The sequence below is a fragment of the Oncorhynchus tshawytscha genome, unplaced genomic scaffold (genome assembly GCF_018296145.1).
Source record: "Oncorhynchus tshawytscha isolate Ot180627B unplaced genomic scaffold, Otsh_v2.0 Un_contig_19930_pilon_pilon, whole genome shotgun sequence".
NCBI lineage: Eukaryota > Metazoa > Chordata > Actinopteri > Salmoniformes > Salmonidae > Oncorhynchus > Oncorhynchus tshawytscha.
In genome coordinates, this window is record NW_024607566.1 from 11,145 (window position 1) to 30,109 (window position 18,965).

The 18,965-nt window shown below is 37.2% G+C and overlaps 1 long non-coding RNA gene across 1 annotated transcript; it reads left to right on the forward strand.

Annotated features, from left to right (window-relative positions):
* The first annotated feature begins 3,186 nt into the window (after nucleotides 1–3,186).
* Nucleotides 3,187–18,560, forward strand: LOC121842768. Its single transcript, XR_006081313.1, has 3 exons — nucleotides 3,187–3,262; nucleotides 15,665–15,734; nucleotides 18,468–18,560. It is a non-coding gene; the product is annotated as an uncharacterized LOC121842768 (long non-coding RNA).
* The last annotated feature ends 405 nt before the right edge of the window (nucleotides 18,561–18,965 follow it).

Here is an 18,965-nt window from a genome sequence, read left to right on the forward strand (position 1 = left end):
CTCATAGTCTCTCACCACTCTGGTTACCACTCATAGTCTCTCACCACTCTGTTTACCACTCATAGTCTCTCACCACCCTGTTTTACCACTCATAGTCTCTCACCACTCTGGTTACCACTCATAGTCTCTCACCACTCTGTTTACCACTCATAGTCTCTCGCCACTCTGTGTACCACCCTCATAGTCTCTCACCACTCTGTTCACCACTCTCAGGGGGTTACCACTCATACTCTCTCACCACTCTGGTTACCACCCATAGTCTCTCACCACTCTGTTTTACCACTCACTAGTCTCTCACCACTCTGTTTACCACTAACCCATAGTCTCTCGCCACTCTGTGTACCACTCACTAAGTCTCTCACCACTCTGTTTACCACTCATAGTCTCTCACCACTCTGTTTACCACTCATAGTCTCTCACCACTCTGTTTACCACTCATAGTCTCTCACCACTCTGGTTACCACTCATAGTCTCTCACCACTCTGGTTACCACTCATAGTCTCTCACCACTCTGTTTACCACTCATAGTCTCTCACCACTCTGGTTACAACTCATAGTCTCTCACCACTCTGGTTACAACTCATAGTCTCTCACCACTCTGGTTACCACTCATAGTCTCTCACCACTCTGGTTACCACTCATAGTCTCTCACCACTCTGTTACAACTCATAGTCTCTCACCACTCTGGTTACAACTCATAGTCTATCACCACTCTGGTTACAACTCATAGTCTCTCACCACTCTGGTTACAACTCATAGTCTCTCACCACTCTGGTTCACTCATAGTCTCTCACCACTCTGGTTACCACTCATAGTCTCTCACCACTCTGGTTACCACTCATAGTCTCTCACCACTCTGTTTACCACTCATAGTCTCTCACCACTCTGGTTACCACTCATAGTCTCTCACCACTCTGGTTACCACTCATAGTCTCTCACCACTCTGTTTACCACTCATAGTCTCTCACCACTCTGGTTACAACTCATAGTCTCTCACCACTCTGGTTACCACTCATAGTCTCTCACCACTCTGTTCACCACTCTGTTTTACCACTCATAGTCTCTCACCACTCTGTTTACCACTCTGTTCACCACTCATAGTCTCTCACCACTCTGGTTACCACTCATAGTCTCTCACCACTCTGTTTACCACTCATAGTCTCTCACCACTCTGTTTTACCACTCATAGTCTCTCACCACTCTGGTTACCACTCATAGTCTCTCACCACTCTGTTTACCACTCATAGTCTCTCACCACTCTGTTTTACCACTCATAGTCTCTCACCACTCTGGTTACCACTCATAGTCTCTCACCACTCTGTTTACCACTCATAGTCTCTCGCCACTCTGTGTACCACTCATAGTCTCTCACCACTCTGTTCACCACTCTGGTTACCACTCATACTCTCTCACCACTCTGGTTACCACCCATAGTCTCTCACCACTCTGTTTTACCACTCATAGTCTCTCACCACTCTGTTTACCACTCATAGTCTCTCGCCACTCTGTTACCACTCATAGTCTCTCACCACTCTGTTTACCACTCATAGTCTCTCACCACTCTGTTTACCACTCATAGTCTCTCACCACTCTGTTTACCACTCATAGTCTCTCACCACTCTGGTTACCACTCATAGTCTCTCACCACTCTGGTTACCACTCATAGTCTCTCACCACTCTGTTTTTACCACTCATAGTCTCTCACCACTCTGTTTTACCACTCATAGTCTCTCGCCACTCTGTGTACCACTCATAGTCTCTCACCACTCTGTTTACCACTCATAGTCTCTCACCACTCTGGTTACCACTCATAGTCTCTCACCACTCTGTGTACCACTCATAGTCTCTCGCCACTCTGTGTACCACTCATAGTCTCTCACCACTCTGTTTACCACTCATAGTCTCTCACCACTCTGTTACCACTCATAGTCTCTCACCACTCTGTTCACCACTCATAGTCTCTCATCACTCTCTGACCACTCTCAATATTCCTAGTTATATTATAACTACCTATCATCTCTCAGTATTCCTATAAGGTGTATTATAACTACCTATCATCTCTCAGTATTCCTATAAGGAATGTTATAACGACCTATCATTTCTCAGTATCCCTATAAGGAGTGTCATAACTACCTATCATCTCTCAGTATTCCTATAAGGTGTATTATAACTACCTATCATCTCTCAGTATCCCTATACAGTTCCTATAAGGAGTGCTATAACTACCTATCATCTCTCAGTATTCCTATAAGGAGTGTCATAACTACCTATCATCTCTCAGTATCCCTATAAGGAGTGTTATAACTACCTATCATCTCTCAGTATTCCTTTAAGGAGTGCTATAACTACCTATCATCTCTCAGTATCCCTATAAGGAGTGTTATAACGACCTATCATCTCTCGGTATTCCTATAAGGAGTGTTATAACTACCTATCATCTCTCAGTATCCCTATACAGTATCCCTATAAGGAGTGCTATAACTACCTATCATCTCTCAGTATCCCTATAAGGAGTGTTATAACTACCTATCATCTCTCAGTATCCCTATGCAGTATCCCTATAAGGAGTGCTATAACTACCTATCATCTCTCAGTATCCCTATAAGGAGTGTTATAACTACCTATCATCTCTCAGTATCCCTATAAGGAGTGTTATAACTACCTATCATCTCTCAGTATCCCTATAAGGAGTGCTATAACTACCTATCATCTCTCAGTATCCCTATAAGGAGTGTTATAACTACCTATCATCTCTCAGTATCCTATAAGGAGTGTTATAACTACCTATCATCTCTCAGTATTCCTATAAGGAGTGTTATAACTACCTATCATCTCTCAGTATTCCTATAAGGAGTGTTATAACGACCTATCATCTCTCAGTATTCCTACAAGGTGTTAACTACCTATCATCTCTCAGTATTCCTATAAGGAGTGTTATAACGACCTATCATCTCTCAGTATCCCTATAAGGTGTATTATAACTACCTATCATCTCTCAGTATCCCTATAAGGTGTTAACTACCGGTTCCTTACTGTATTCTACTGTTTTGAATGGTTTGTGTTTGTTTCTATGTTCCTGTACTGATCTTGATTTGCAGACAAGTGATTGCTATTTCCACGCGTGTGTTTTGACTCTGTCCTAAGCAATAGGTTTGGATTCATGCCCAGAACCTCAGCCCCCCTCAACGGTGTCAATGTGGGCCAGCGCTTCACTGTGGGGGACATGGTTTCCTTTCAGTGTGACCAAGGCTACTCTCTGAAGGTGAGTACACACACACACACACACACACACACACACACACACACACAACACACACACACACACACACACTTTCTCTGTTACCTTCAGGTGGGTTTTGGTTTTGCTAGGGTGGTGCAGGGTGGGCCAGTGGTGGATGGACGCAGGCATCTGCCCTTTGGTGCAGAAGGTTTCACATTGAACAGCGATAGACACTTAACACAAACAACTCAATGTAACTTAACTTAACTCAACTCAATGTCAATGTAACTCAACTTAACTCAACTTAACTCAATGTAACTTAACTCAACAAACTTAACTCAACTCAACACAACTCACACTCAACTCAACATTTAACGCAACTTAACTCACACAAACACAACTCACAAACTCACACACTCTTAACTCAAAACTTAACTCACTCACACTTAACACAATGTAACTAACTCAACTCAACTCACACTTAACTCAATGTAACACAACTTAACTCAACTCAACACACAACTTCACTCTGTAACTTCAGGTGGGTTTTTCAACTCAACTTAACTCAACTCAACTTAACTTAACTTAACTTAACTCAACTCAACTTAACTCAATGTAACTTAACTCAACTCAATGTAACAACTTAACTCAACTCAATGTAACTTAACTTCCAACTTAACTCAACTCAACTCAACTCAATGTAACTTAACTCAACTCAACTCAATGTAACTTAACTCAACTCAATTAACTCAACTCAACTTAACTCCAGCTCAACTCAACTTAACTTAACTTCAACTCAACTCAACTCAATGTAACTTAACTCAACTCAACTCAATGTAACTTAACTCCAGCTCACTCCAACTCAACTTAACTCAATGTAACTTAACTCAATGTAACTTAACTCAACTCAACAACTCAACTCAATGTAACTTAACTCAACTTCTTTAACTCAATGTAACTTAACTCCAAGCTCAACTCAATGTAACTTAACTTAACTCAACTCAACTCAACTCAATCTTAACTTAACTCAATCAACTCAGCAACTCAATGTAACTTAACTCAACTCAACTCAATGTAACTTAACTCAGCTCAACTCAATGTAACTTAACTTAACTCAACTCAACTCATCTCAACTCAACTCAATGTAACTTAACTCAACTCTCAATGTAACTTAACTCAACTCAACTCAATGTAACTTAACTTAACTCAACTCAACTCAACTCAACTCAATGTAACTTAACTCAACTCAACTCAACTCAACTAACTTAACTCAACTCAACTCAATCAACTCAACTCAGCTCAACTCAACTTAACTCAATGTAACTCAACTCAGCTCAACTTAACTCAATGTAACTCAACTCCAACTCAATGTAACTAACTCAACTCAATGTAACTTAACTCAACTCAACTGTAACAACTCAACTCAACTCAACTCAATGTAACAACTCAATGTAACTTAACAGCAACTCAACTCAGCAACTCAATGTAACTTCAACTCAATGTAACCAACTTAACTCAACTCAATGTAATAACTTAACTTAACTCATGTAACTCAACTCAACTCAATGTAACTTAACTCAACTCAACTCAATGTAACTTAACTCAACTCAATGTAACTTAACTTAACTCAATGTAACTCAACTCAGCTCAACTCAATGTAACTTAACTCAACTCAACTCAATGTAACTTAACTCAATGTAACTTAACTCAACTTAACTCAACTCAATGTAACTTAACTTAACTCAACTAACTCAACTCAATGTAACTTAACTCAACTCAACTCAATGTAACTTAACTCAACTCAACTCAACTCAACTTAACTTTAACTCAATGTAACTTAACTCAATGTAACTCAACTCATGTAACTTAACTCAACTCAACTTAACTCAACTCAACTTAACTAAATCAACAACTTCAACTCAATGTAACTCAACTCAACTCTACTCAACTCAACTCAATGTAACTTAACTCCAACTCAGCAACTCAATGTAACTTAACTCAACTCAACTCAATTTAACTCAATGTAACTCAACTCAATGTAACTTAACTTAACTCAACTTAGCTCACTCAACTCAACTCAATGTAACTCAACTCATGTAACTTAACTCAATCAACTTAACTCAACTCAACTCAACTGTAACTCAATGTAACTTAACTCAACTCAACTCAATGTAACTTAACTCTAATGTAACTTCAACTCAACTAACTCAATGTAACTTAATGTAACTTAACTCAATGTAACTTAACTCAACTCAACTCAATGTAACTCAATTAACTCAATGTAATTCAACTCAATGTAACTCAACTCAATGTAACTTAACTTAACTGTAACTTGTAACTTAACTCAATGTAACTTAACTCAATGTAACTCAACTCAACTCAATGTAACTTAACTCAACTCAATGTAACTTAACTAACTCAACTCAATGTAACTTAACTCAATGTAACTTAACTCAATGTAACTTAACTCAATGTAACTTAACTCAATGTAACAATGTAACTCAACTTAACTTAACTCAACTCAATGTAACTTAACTTAACTTAACTTAACTCAACTCAATGTAATTTAACTTAACTTAACTCAATGTAACTTAACTCAACTCAACTTAACCCAACTTAACTCAATGTAACTTAACTCTAACTCAACTCAATGTAACTTAACTCAACTCAACTAACTTAACTCATGTAACTTAACTTAACTCAATGTAACTTAACTCAATGTAACTTAACTCAATGTAACTTAACTCAATGTAACTTAACTCAATGTAACTTAACTTAACAACTCAATGTAACTCAACTAACTCAACTCAACTCAACTCAACTCAATGTAACTTAACTCAATGTAACTTAACTCAATGTAACTTAACTCAATGTAACTTAACTCAATGTAACTTAACTCAATGTAACTTAGCAACTCAATGTAACTTAACTTAACTCAATGTAACTCAACTCAACTCATGTCAACTTAACTCAATGTAACTTTAACTTAACAACTCAATGCAACTTAACTCAATGTAACTTAACTTAACTCAATGTAACTTAACTTAACTCAACTCAATGTAACTTAACTTAACTCAATGTAACTTAACTCAATGTAACTTAACTCAATGTAACAACTCAATGTAACTTTAACTCAATGTAGCAACTCAACTTAACTTAACTTAACTCAACTGTAACTTAACTCTTAACTTAACTCAATGTAACTTAACTCAATGTAACTTAACTCAATGTAACTTAACTCAATGTAACTTAACTCAATGTAACTTAACTCAATGTAACTTAACTCAATGTAACTTAACTCAACTTAACTCAACTCAATGTAACTTAACTCAACTGTAACTTAACTCAACTCAACTTAACTCAATGTAACTTAACTTAACTTAACTCAATGTAACTCAACTCAATGTCAACTTAACTCAACTCAATGTAACTAACTTAACTCAACTCAACTTAACTCAATGTAACTCAACTCAACTTAACTCAATGTAACTCAATGTAACTTAACTTAACTCAATCAACTTAACTCAATTAAGCAACTCAACTTAACTCAATGTAACTTAACTCAATGTAACTTAACTCAACTTAACTAACTCAACTCAACTTAACTCAACTCAATGTAACTTAACTCAATGTAACTCAACTCAACTTAACTCAATGTCAACTCAACTCAACTCAATGTAACTTAACTCAACTCAACTCAACTCAACTCAGCAACTCAATGTAACTCAACTCAACTGTAACAACTAACAACTCAACTTAACTCAATGTAACTTAACTCAACTAACAACTCAATGTAACTCAACTCAATGTAACTCAACTCAACTTAACTCAATGTCAACTCAACTCAACTCAATGTAACTTAACTCAACTCAATGTAAGCAACTCAATGTAACAACTCAACTGTAACTTAACTCCAACTTAACTTAACTCAATGTAACTTAACTCAATGTAACTTAACTCAATCAACTTAACTCAACTCAACTCAACTCAATGTAACTTAACTCAAAATGTAACAACTCAATGTAACAACTCAATGTAATGTAACTCAACTCAACTCAACTCAACTCAACTTAACTTAACTCAACTGTAACTCAATGTAACAACTCAACTCAATGTAACTTAACTCAATGTAACTCAACTCAATTAACTCAACTCAATGTAACTTAACTCAACTTAACAACTCAATGTAACTCTCAAACTCAACTCAACTCAATTAACTCAATTAACTCAACTCAATGTAACTAACTCAACTTAACTCAACTCAACTCAACTCAATGTCAACTCAACTCAACTCAATGTAACTTAACTCAACTCAACTCAATGTAACTTAACTTAACTCAATGTAACTTAACTCAATGTAACTTAACTTAACTCAACTTAACTTAACTCAATGTAACTTAACTCTAACTTAACTTAACTCAATGTAACTTAACTCAATGCAACTCAACTCAATGTAACTTAACTCAATGTAACTCAACTCAATGTAACTCAACTCAACTAACTTCAAACTCAATGTAACTTAACTCAATGTCAACTCAATGTAACTTAACTCAACTCAACTCAATGTAACTTAACTCAATGTAACTTAACTCAATGTAACTTAACTCAATGTAACTTAACTCAACTCAACTCAATGTAACTTAACTCAACTCAACTCAATGTAACTTAACTCAACTCAACTCAACTCAATGTAACTTAACTTAACTCTATGCAACTTAACTCTATGTAACTTTAACTTAACTCTATGTAACTTAACTCAATTTAACTTAACTCAATTTAACCTAACTTAACTCAATGTAACTTAACTCAATGTAACTTAACTCCATGTAACTTAACTCCATGTAACTTAACTCCATGTAACTTAACTCCATGTAACTTAACTCAACTTAACTTAACTCTATGTAACTTAACTTAACTCAATGTAACTTAACTTAACTCAATGTAACTTAACTTAACTTAACTCAACTTAACTCTATGCAACTTAACTCAATGTAACTTAACTTAACAACTTAACTCAATGTAACAACTTAACTCAATGTAACTTAACTTAACTCAACTCAATGTAACTCAACTCAACTCAACTCAATGTAACTTAACTCAACTCAACTCAATGTAACTTAACTTAACTTAACTCAATGTAACTTAACTCAATTAACTCAATGTAACTCAACTTAACTTAACTCAATGTAACTAACTAACTCAACTCAATGTAACTTAACTCAATGTAACTTAACTCAAATTAACTTAACTCGAATTAACTTAACTCAATGTAACTTAACTCAATGTAACTTAACTCAATGTAACTTAACTCAATGTAACTTAACTCAATGTAACTTAACTCAACTTAACTTAACTCAATGTAACTTAACTCAATGTAACTTAACTCAATGTAACTTAACTCAATGTAACTTAACTCAATGTAACTTAACTCAATGTAACTTAACTCAATGTAACTTAACTCAATGTAACTTAACTCAACGTAACTTAACTCAACTTAACTCAATGTAACTCAACTCAACTTAACTCAACTTAACTTAACTCAACGTAACTTAACTCAACTCAACGTAACTCAACTCAACGTAACTCAACTCAACTCAATGTAACTTAACTCAATGTAACTTAACTCAATGTAACTTAACTTACTCAATGTAATGTAACTAACTCAACTCAACTCAATGTAACTTAACTCAACTCAACTCAACTTAACTTAACTTAACTTAACTCAATGTAACTTAACTCAATGTAACTTAACTTAACTCAACTTAACTCAACTCAATGTAACTTAACTTAACTCAACTCAACTTAACTCAATGTAACTTAACTCAACTCAACTCAACTTAACTTAACTTAACTCAACTTAACTCAACTTAACTTAACTCAACTTAACTTAACTCAACTTAACTCAATGTAACTTAACTCAACTCAACTCAACTCAATGTAACTTAACTCAACTCAACTCAACTTAACTTAACTTAACTTAACTTAACTTAACTTAACTTAACTTAACTTAACTTAACTTAACTTAACTTAACTTAACTTAACTTAACTTAACTTAACTTAACTTAACTTAACTCAACTCAACTCAAGTTAACTTAACTCAACTCAACTCAACTCAATGTAACTTAACTCAACTCAACTCAACTCAACTCAACTCAACTCAACTTAACTTAACTTAACTCAACTTAACTCAATGTAACTTAACTCAACTTAACTCAACTTAACTCAATGTAACTTAACTCAACTTAACTCAACTTAACTTAACTTAACTTAACTCAACGTAACTTAACTCAACTTAACTCAATGTAACTTAACTCAACTTAACTTAACTCTATGTAACTTAACTTAACTCAATGTAACTTAACTTAACTCAATGTAACTTAACTCAATGTAACTTAACTTAACTCAATGCAACTTAACTTAACTTAACTCAATGTAACTAACTTAACTCCATGTAACTTAACTCAACTTAACTCAACGTAACTTAACTCAACTTAACTTAACTTAACTTAACTCAATGTAACTTAACTTAACTTAACTCAATGCAACTTAACTCAATGTAACTTAACTCTATGTAACTTAACTTAACTCAATGTAACTTAACTTAACTCAATGTAACTTAACTTAACTTAACTCAATGTAACTTAACTCAATGTAACTTAACTCAATGTAACTTAACTCAATGTAACTTAACTCAATTTAACTTAACTCAATTTAACTTAACTTAACTCAATGTAACTTAACTCAATGTAACTTAACTCCATGTAACTTAACTCAACTTAACTCAATGTAACTCAACTCAACTTAACTCAACTTAACTTAACTCAACGTAACTTAACTCAATGTAACTTAACTCAACTCAACTTAACTCAACTCAACTCAATGTAACTTAACTCAATGTAACTTAACTCAACTCAATGTAACTTAACTCAATGTAACTTAACTCAATGTAACTCAACTCAACTTAACTTAACTTTAAACACTTTGAAATTTGACTTTGCGAACAACTTAGAAATGTGATTTTTTTTTTAACATAGATGAAAGTCTAATTCTGACGTGAGAGCTTGTTGGGACCCTATTCCCTGCATAGTGCACTATGTTGAGCAGGGCTCCACAGGGCTCTAGTTCACTATAGAGGGAATAGGGTCCCATTTGGGACACATGTCTGATGTAGAGCTGCCAGTTTAGATATGCAGACCCAGGGAATACCCTGAAGGTTGAAGTGAAACACACACACACACACACATACACCGAGTGTGTTAGGATAAATACTGTGTGTGTGAGCGTGTGTGTGTGTGTGAGAGAATACTTGTGCGTGTGTGTATGTAAGTGTGTGTGTGTGTAAGTGTGTGGGTGTGTTTTTGTGTGTGTGTGTGTGGGAGGTTAAACTAACTGTAACAGTTTCCTGTTCCCCCTTTCAGTAGATAGTGTTGATAAGTTTCCTGTTCCCTCTGTCAAACACGCACACACACACACACACACACACACACACACAAACGCACGCACAAACACACACACACACCAGCAGACAAACACACACACACACACACACACACACACACACACACACACACACACACACACACACACACACACAATTGATCTGTGTTGTTCAGATCCTCAGGTTCTAACTAACCCTCATGAAACTCACTCAGAGTAGATAAGATTATTAATATTATGACCAGTTACTGTATTTAATATAATTAATATTATGACCAGTTACTGTATTTAATATAATGAATATTATGACCAGTTACTGTAATTAATATAATTAATATTATGACCAGTTACTATAATTAATATAATTAATATTATGACAAGTTACTGTAATTAATAGAATTAATATTATGACCTGTTACTATAATTAATATAATTAATATTATGACAAGTTACTGTAATTAATATTATGACCAGATACTGTAATTAATATTATGAAAAGTTACTGTAATTAATATTATGACCAATTACTGTAATTATTATAATTAATACTATGACTAGTTACTATAATTAATATTATGACCAGTTACTGTAATTAATATAATTAATATTTTAACAAGTTACTATAATTAATATTATTAAAATTATGACCAGTTACTATAAATAATATTATTAATTTTATGACCAGTTACTGTAATTAATATAATTAATATTAAGACCAATTGCTATAAATAATAATATGACTAGTTACCATAATTAATATAATTAATATTAAGACCAATTGCTAGAATTAATATGACCAGTTACTATAATTAATATAATTAATATTATGACCAGTTACTGTAATTAATATTATAATCAGTTACTATAATTAATATTATTAATATTATGTACGACCAGTTACTCTATTTCATATTATGACTGTAATACTACTGTAAATAATATTATGACCAGTTACTGTAATTAATATAATTAATATTATGACCAGTTACTGTAATTAAAATAATTCATTTTATGACCAGTTAAACACCTCAGCAGGAGATCTTTCACCTCTGGCACAAACAACATCAAACATCCACATACTGGTTGTGTCCAACATCTATATACTGGTTGTGTCCAACATCCACATACTGGTTGTGTCCAACATCTACATACTGGTTGTGTCCAACATCTACATACTGGTTGTGTCCAACATCTACATACTGGTTGTGTCCAACATCTATATACTGGTTGTGTCCAACATCTACACACTGGTTGTGTCCAACATCCACATACTGGTTGTGTCCATCATCTACATACTGGTTGTGTCCAACATCTATATACTGGTTGTGTCCAGCATCTATATACTTGTTGTGTCCAACATCCACATACTGGTTGTGTCCAACATCTATATACTGGTTGTGTCCAACATCTACATACTGGTTGTGTCCAACATCTACATACTGGTTGTGTCCAACATCTATATACTGGTTGTGTCCAACATCTACATACTGGTTGTGTCCAACATCCACATACTGGTTGTGTCCATCATCTACATACTGGTTGTGTCCAACATCTACATACTGGTTGTGTCCAGCATCTATATACTGGTTGTGTACAGCATCTATATACTGGTTGTGTCCAACAGCCTCATACTGGTTGTGTCCAACATCTATATACTGGTTGTGTCCAGCATCTATATACTGGTTGTGTCCAACATCTACATACTGGTTGTGTCCAACATCTACATACTCGTTGTGTCCAACATCTATATACTGGTTGTGTTCAACATCTACATACTGGTTGTGTCCAACGTCTATATACTGGTTGTGTCCAGCATCTACATACTGGTTGTGTCCAACATCTACATACTGGTTGTGTCCAACATCCACATACTGGTTGTGTCCAACATCTACATACTGGTTGTGTCCAACATCCACATACTGGTTGTGTCCAGCATCTATATACTGGTTGTGTCCAACATCTACATACTGGTTGTGTCCAACATTCACATACTGGTTGTGTCCAACATCCAACAGCCACATACTGGTTGTGTCCAGCATCTACATACTGGTTGTGTCCAGCATCTATATACTGGTTGTGTCCAACATCTACATACTGGTTGTGTCCAACATTCACATACTGGTTGTGTCCAACATCCACATACTGGTTGTGTCCATCATCTACATACTGGTTGTGTCCAACATCTATATACTGGTAGTGTCCAGCATCTATATACTGGTTGTGTCCAGCATCTATATACTGGTTGTGTCCAACAGCCTCATACTGGTTGTATCCAACATCTATATACTGGTTGTGTCCAGCATCTATATACTGGTTGTGTCCAACATCTACATACTGGTTGTGTCCAACATTCACATACTGGTTGTGTCCAACTTCTACATACTGGTTGTGTCCAACATCTACATACTGGTTGTGTCCAGCATGTATATACTGGTTGTGTCCAACATCCACATACTGGTTGTGTCCAGCATCTACATACTGGTTGTGTCCAACATCTACATACTGGTTGTGTCCAACATCTACATACTGGTTGTGTCCAACATCTACATACTGGTTGTGTCCAACATCTACATACTGGTTGTGTCCAACATCTATATACTGGTTGTGTCCAACATCCACATACTGGTTGTGTCCAACATCTACATACTGGTTGTGTCCAACATCCACATACTGGTTGTGTCCAACATCCAATAGCACATACTGGTTGTGTCCAGCATCTACATACTGGTTGTGTCCAACATTCACATACTGGTTGTGTCCAACATCTACATACTGGTCGTGTCCAACATCTACATACTGGTTGTGTCCAGCATACATATACTGGTTGTGTCCAACATCCACATACTGGTTGTGTCCAACATCTACATACTGGTTGTGTCCAACATCCACATACTGGTTGTGTCCAACATCCAACAGCCACATACTGGTTGTGTCCAGCATCTACATACTGGTTGTGTCCAGCATCTATATACTGGTTGTGTCTAACATCTACATACTGGTTGTGTCCAACATTCACATACTGGTTGTGTCCAACATCTACATACTGGTCGTGTCCAACATCTACATACTGGTTGTGTCCAGCATATATATACTGGTTGTGTCCAACATCTACATACTGGTTGTGTCCATCATCTACATACTGGTTGTGTCCAACATCCACATACTGGTTGTGTCCAGCATCTACATACTGGTTGTGTCCAACATCTACATACTGGTTGTGTCCAACATCTACATACTGGTTGTGTCCAGCAACTATATACCGGTTGTGTCCAACATCTACATACTGGTTGTGTCCAACAGACACATACTGGTTGTGTCCAACATCTACATACTGGTTGTGTCCAACAGCCACATACTGGTTGTGTCCAACATCCACACACTGGTTGTGTCCAACAGCCACATACTGGTTGTGTCCAGCATCTACATACTGGTTGTGTCCAACATCTACATACTGGTTGTGTCCAACATCCACATACTGGTTGTGTCCAACATCTACATACTGGTTGTGTCCAACATCTACATACTGGTTGTGTCCAACATCTACATACTGGTTGTGTCCAACATCTACATACTGGTTGTGTCCAGCAACTATATACCGGTTGTGTCCAACATCTACATACTGGTTGTGTCCAACATCTACATACTGGTTGTGTCCAACAGCCACATACTGGTTGTGTCCAACATCTACATACTGGTTGTGTCCAACAGCCACATACTGGTTGTGTCCAACATCCACACACTGGTTGTGTCCAACATCCACATACTGGTTGTGTCCAACATCTACATACCGGTTGTGTCCAACATCTACATACTGGTTGTGTCCAACATCTACATACTGGTTGTGTCCAACAGCCACATACTGGTTGTGTCCAACATCTACATACTGGTTGTGTCCAACATCTACATACTGGTTGTGTCCAACATCCACATACTGGTTGTATCCAACATCCAACAGCCACATACTGGTTGTGTCCAGCATCTACATACTGGTTGTGTCCAGCATCTATATACTGGTTGTGTCTAACATCTACATACTGGTTGTGTCCAACATTCACATACTGGTTGTGTCCATCATCTACATACTGGTTGTGTCCAGCATCTATATACTAGTTGTGTCCAACATCCACATACTGGTTATGTCCAACATCTACATACTGGTTGTGTCCAACATCTACATACTGGTTGTGTCCAACATCCACATACTGGTTGTGTCCAACATCTATATACTGGTTGTGTCCAACAGCCACATACTGGTTGTGTCCAACATCTACATACTGGTTGTGTCCAACATCCACATACCGGTTGTGTCCAGCATCTATATACTGGTTGTGTCCATCAGCCACATACTGGTTGTGTCCAACGTCTATATACTGGTCTATATACAGTATGTAGATGTAAAACCACGTGTATATAGATATACCACAGTATAACCACATATGTAAAACCACGTGCCAAAATAATGTGAAGAAACCTTTTTGTGACATGTTTCTCTCCCTGTTGTTTTCATGGCCTTTGTTTGATATGAATCAGACATGTTTCTCTCCCTGTTGTTTTCATGGCCTTTGTTTGATATGAATCAGACATGTTTCTCTCCCTGTTGTTTTCATGGCCTTGGTTTGATATGAATCAGACATGTTTCTCTCCCTGTTGTTTTCATGGTCTTTGTTTGATATGAATCAGACATGTTTCTCTCCCTGTTGTTTTCATGGTCTTTGTTTGATATGAATCAGCATTTTCAAAGGTTTCTGTGGTATTCTGTTATATTTGTTTGTTTCCTACTGGGCATCCCAAATGGCACCCTATTCCCTTTACAGAGCCATAGGGCCTGGTCTAAACTAGTGCACTACATAGGTAATAGGGTTCCATAGGGCCTGGTCTAAAGTAGTGGACTATATAGGAACTAGGGTGCCATTTGGGATGCATTTAATGTGATATAGCCACATCCTACAGTGCTGAATAGATGTGTTTGTTTGCAGGGTAATGTATACATTTTCTTTTCTCTTGCAGGGTAATGAATACATAACGTGTATGCCAGGGCCCGTCAGACGATGGAATTACCCCGTACCTCTGTGCTTAGGTGATGTATTCATTCCATACAAGTCGTCTTTATTATGGTAATGTTTACATGTTTACAGTGTAGACGTCTATAGTGTTCTGGGATGAGATTAACCATCCATATCTACCATCACACCTGTACGAACCATCACAGACCTTTCTGCTATCACTATGACTACGGTACCTCATTACAATATCAATTCCGAGGAATGAAACATTGTACGTTTTGGATGTAACTGTATCTATATCCACGGCAACTAATCAGTCAGAATGTGTCTATATCCACGGCAACCAATCAGCCAGAATTTATCTATATCCACAGCAACAAATCAGTCACAATGTATCTATATCCACGGCAACCAATCAGTCAGAATGTGTCTCTTTTTGTATTAGTTGATTTCCCTGATGAGTCTTAGTGCAGCGTGTTTAGTTCTGCTGTACTGATTGGTAGGATGACTTCTAGGATTGGAGAGGTCCTCTCTGCTATACTGCTGATTGGTAGGATGACTTCTAGGATTGGAGAGCAGTCCTCTCTGCTATACTGCTGATTGGTAGGATGACTTCTAGGATTGGAGAGCAGTCCTCTCTGCTATACTGCTGATTGGTAGGATGACTTCTAGGATTGGAGAGCAGTCCTCTCTGCTATACTGCTGATTGGTAGGATGACTTCTAGGATTGGAGAGCAGTCCTCTCTGCTATACTGCTGATTGGTAGGATGACTTCTAGGATTGGAGAGCAGTCCTCTCTGCTATACTGCTGATTGGTAGGATGACTTCTAGGATTGGAGAGCAGTCCTCTCTGCTATACTGCTGATTGGTAGGATGACTTCTAGGATTGGAGAGCAGTCCTCTCTGCTATATTGATTGGTAGGATGACTTCTAGGATCGGAGACCAGTCCTCTCTGCTATATTGATTGGTAGGATGACTTCTAGGATCGGAGACCAGTCCTCTCTGCTATATTGATTGGTAGGATGACTTCTAGGATTGGAGAGCTGTCCTCTCTGCTATATTGATTGGTAGGATGACTTCTAGGATCGGAGAGCAGTCCTCTCTGCTGTACTGCTGATTGGTAGGATGACTTCTAGGATTGGAGAGCAGTCCTCTCTGCTGTACTGCTGATTGGTAGGATGACATCTATGATTGGAGAGCTGTCCTCTCTGCTATACTGCTGATTGGTAGGATGACTTCTAGGATTGGAGAGCAGTCCTCTCTGCTATACTGCTGATTGGTAGGATGACTTCTAGGACTTGAGAGCTGTCCTCTCTGCTATACTGCTGATTGGTAGGATGACTTCTAGGATTGGAGAGCTGTCCTCTCTGCTATACTGCTGATTGGTAGGATGACTTCTAGGATTGGAGAGCAGTCCTCTCTGCTATACTGCTGATTGGTAGGATGACTTCTAGGATTGGAGAGCTGTCCTCTCTGCTATACTGCTGATTGGTAGGATGACTTCTAGGATCGGAGAGCAGTCCTTTCTGCTGTACGGCTGATTGGGTAGGATACCTTCTAGGATTGGAGAGCAGTCCTCTCTGCTATACTGCTGATTGGTAGGATGACTTCTAGGACTGGAGAGCTGTCCCTCTGCTATACTGCTGATTGGTAGGATGACTTATAGGATTGGAGAGCTGTCCTCTCTGCTATACTGCTGATTGGTAGGATGACTTCTAGGATTGGAGAGCAGTCCTCTCTGCTATACTGCTGATTGGTAGGATGACTTCTAGGATTGGAGAGCAGTCCTTTCTGCTATACTGCTGATTGGTAGGATGACTTCTAGGATCGGAGAGCAGTCCTTTCTGCTGTACTGCTGATTGGTAGGATGACTTCTCGGACTGGAGAGCAGTCCTCTCTGTGAAATGCTTATGTTCTTATCTCCAACAGTGCAGTAGTATCTATCAATTCACAAAAATACACACACATCGAAAAGTAAAAGAATGTCCGGTATAAATATATATATATATATATATATATATATATATATATATATATATATAGTATAAATATATATATATATATGCTTAAATAAAGGTTAAATAAAATACAATTTAAATACTTATTTTCCACCATAATTTGCAAATAAATTCATTAAAAATCCTACAATGTGATTTTCTGGATTTTTTCTTCTCATCTTGTCTGTCATAGTTGAAGTGTACCTATGATGGATATTACAGGCCTCTCTCATCTTTTTAAGTGGGAGAACTTGCACAATTGGTGGCTGACTAAATACTTTTTTGCCCCACTGTATATATATATATATGCTTAAATAAAGGTTAAATAAAATACAATTTAAATATATAAACATACAGTATATGCTATACATATATATGTGATTTGATGTATAGACATTATGGACTGTATGTGGATAGAATATATAGTATGTCTGAAGAATACGTAGGAGAGAATAGTGTATATATATATATATAGTATATATGCAGCTAAACGTCAAAAATAGACGGTCATCAATAATACGTTGAATTTACAGGGAAACAATGAGATTTTGTTATTGATAAACTGTATATAAAGCACACACATCATTGACATAATGTACACACACACACACACACACACACACACACACACAAACACACACACACACACACACACACACAATGACACGCCTGGACACACACACACACACACACACACACACACACACACACACACACACACACGCTGGGCACGCACACACCCTGACAAACACACACACCACTTCTCTCTCCCCTCTCTGAGCAACATGTCTTCTCCTTGGTGTTTACAGCTCAGTGCGGAGGCTCTATGACAGACTTCAGTGGTGTGATCCTGAGTCCAGGCTTCCCAGGGAATTACCTCAGCAGTCTGGACTGTAGCTGGAGCGTACCAGCTCCCCGTAGGCTTCGGTCTGTCTTCTCTACTGTTGCTGTTGTTTTCTTTGTCCTTCACTATCACAGAAATAAAACACTTTTCATGTTAGAGGATAACAATGTTTTTTGTAAGAGTAAAGGGTAAAAGTTTAAAGAAATGCATCCCGGACTGTATTTATATTACACCAAGGAATAATGCATTTTTATTACATCTACCCCTCTCTCTCTCTCCCCCCTCTCTCTCTCCTCTCGCTCTCTCTCTCTCTCTTCTTCTCTCCCCTCTCTCTCTCTCCCAATCTCCCCCTCCCCCTCTCCCCTCACTCTCTCTCCCCCTCTCTCTTTCTCAATTCAATTCAATTCAATCTCTCTCTCTCTCTTTCTCTCTCCCCCTCTCTCTCTCTCCCCCAGCAATGCGT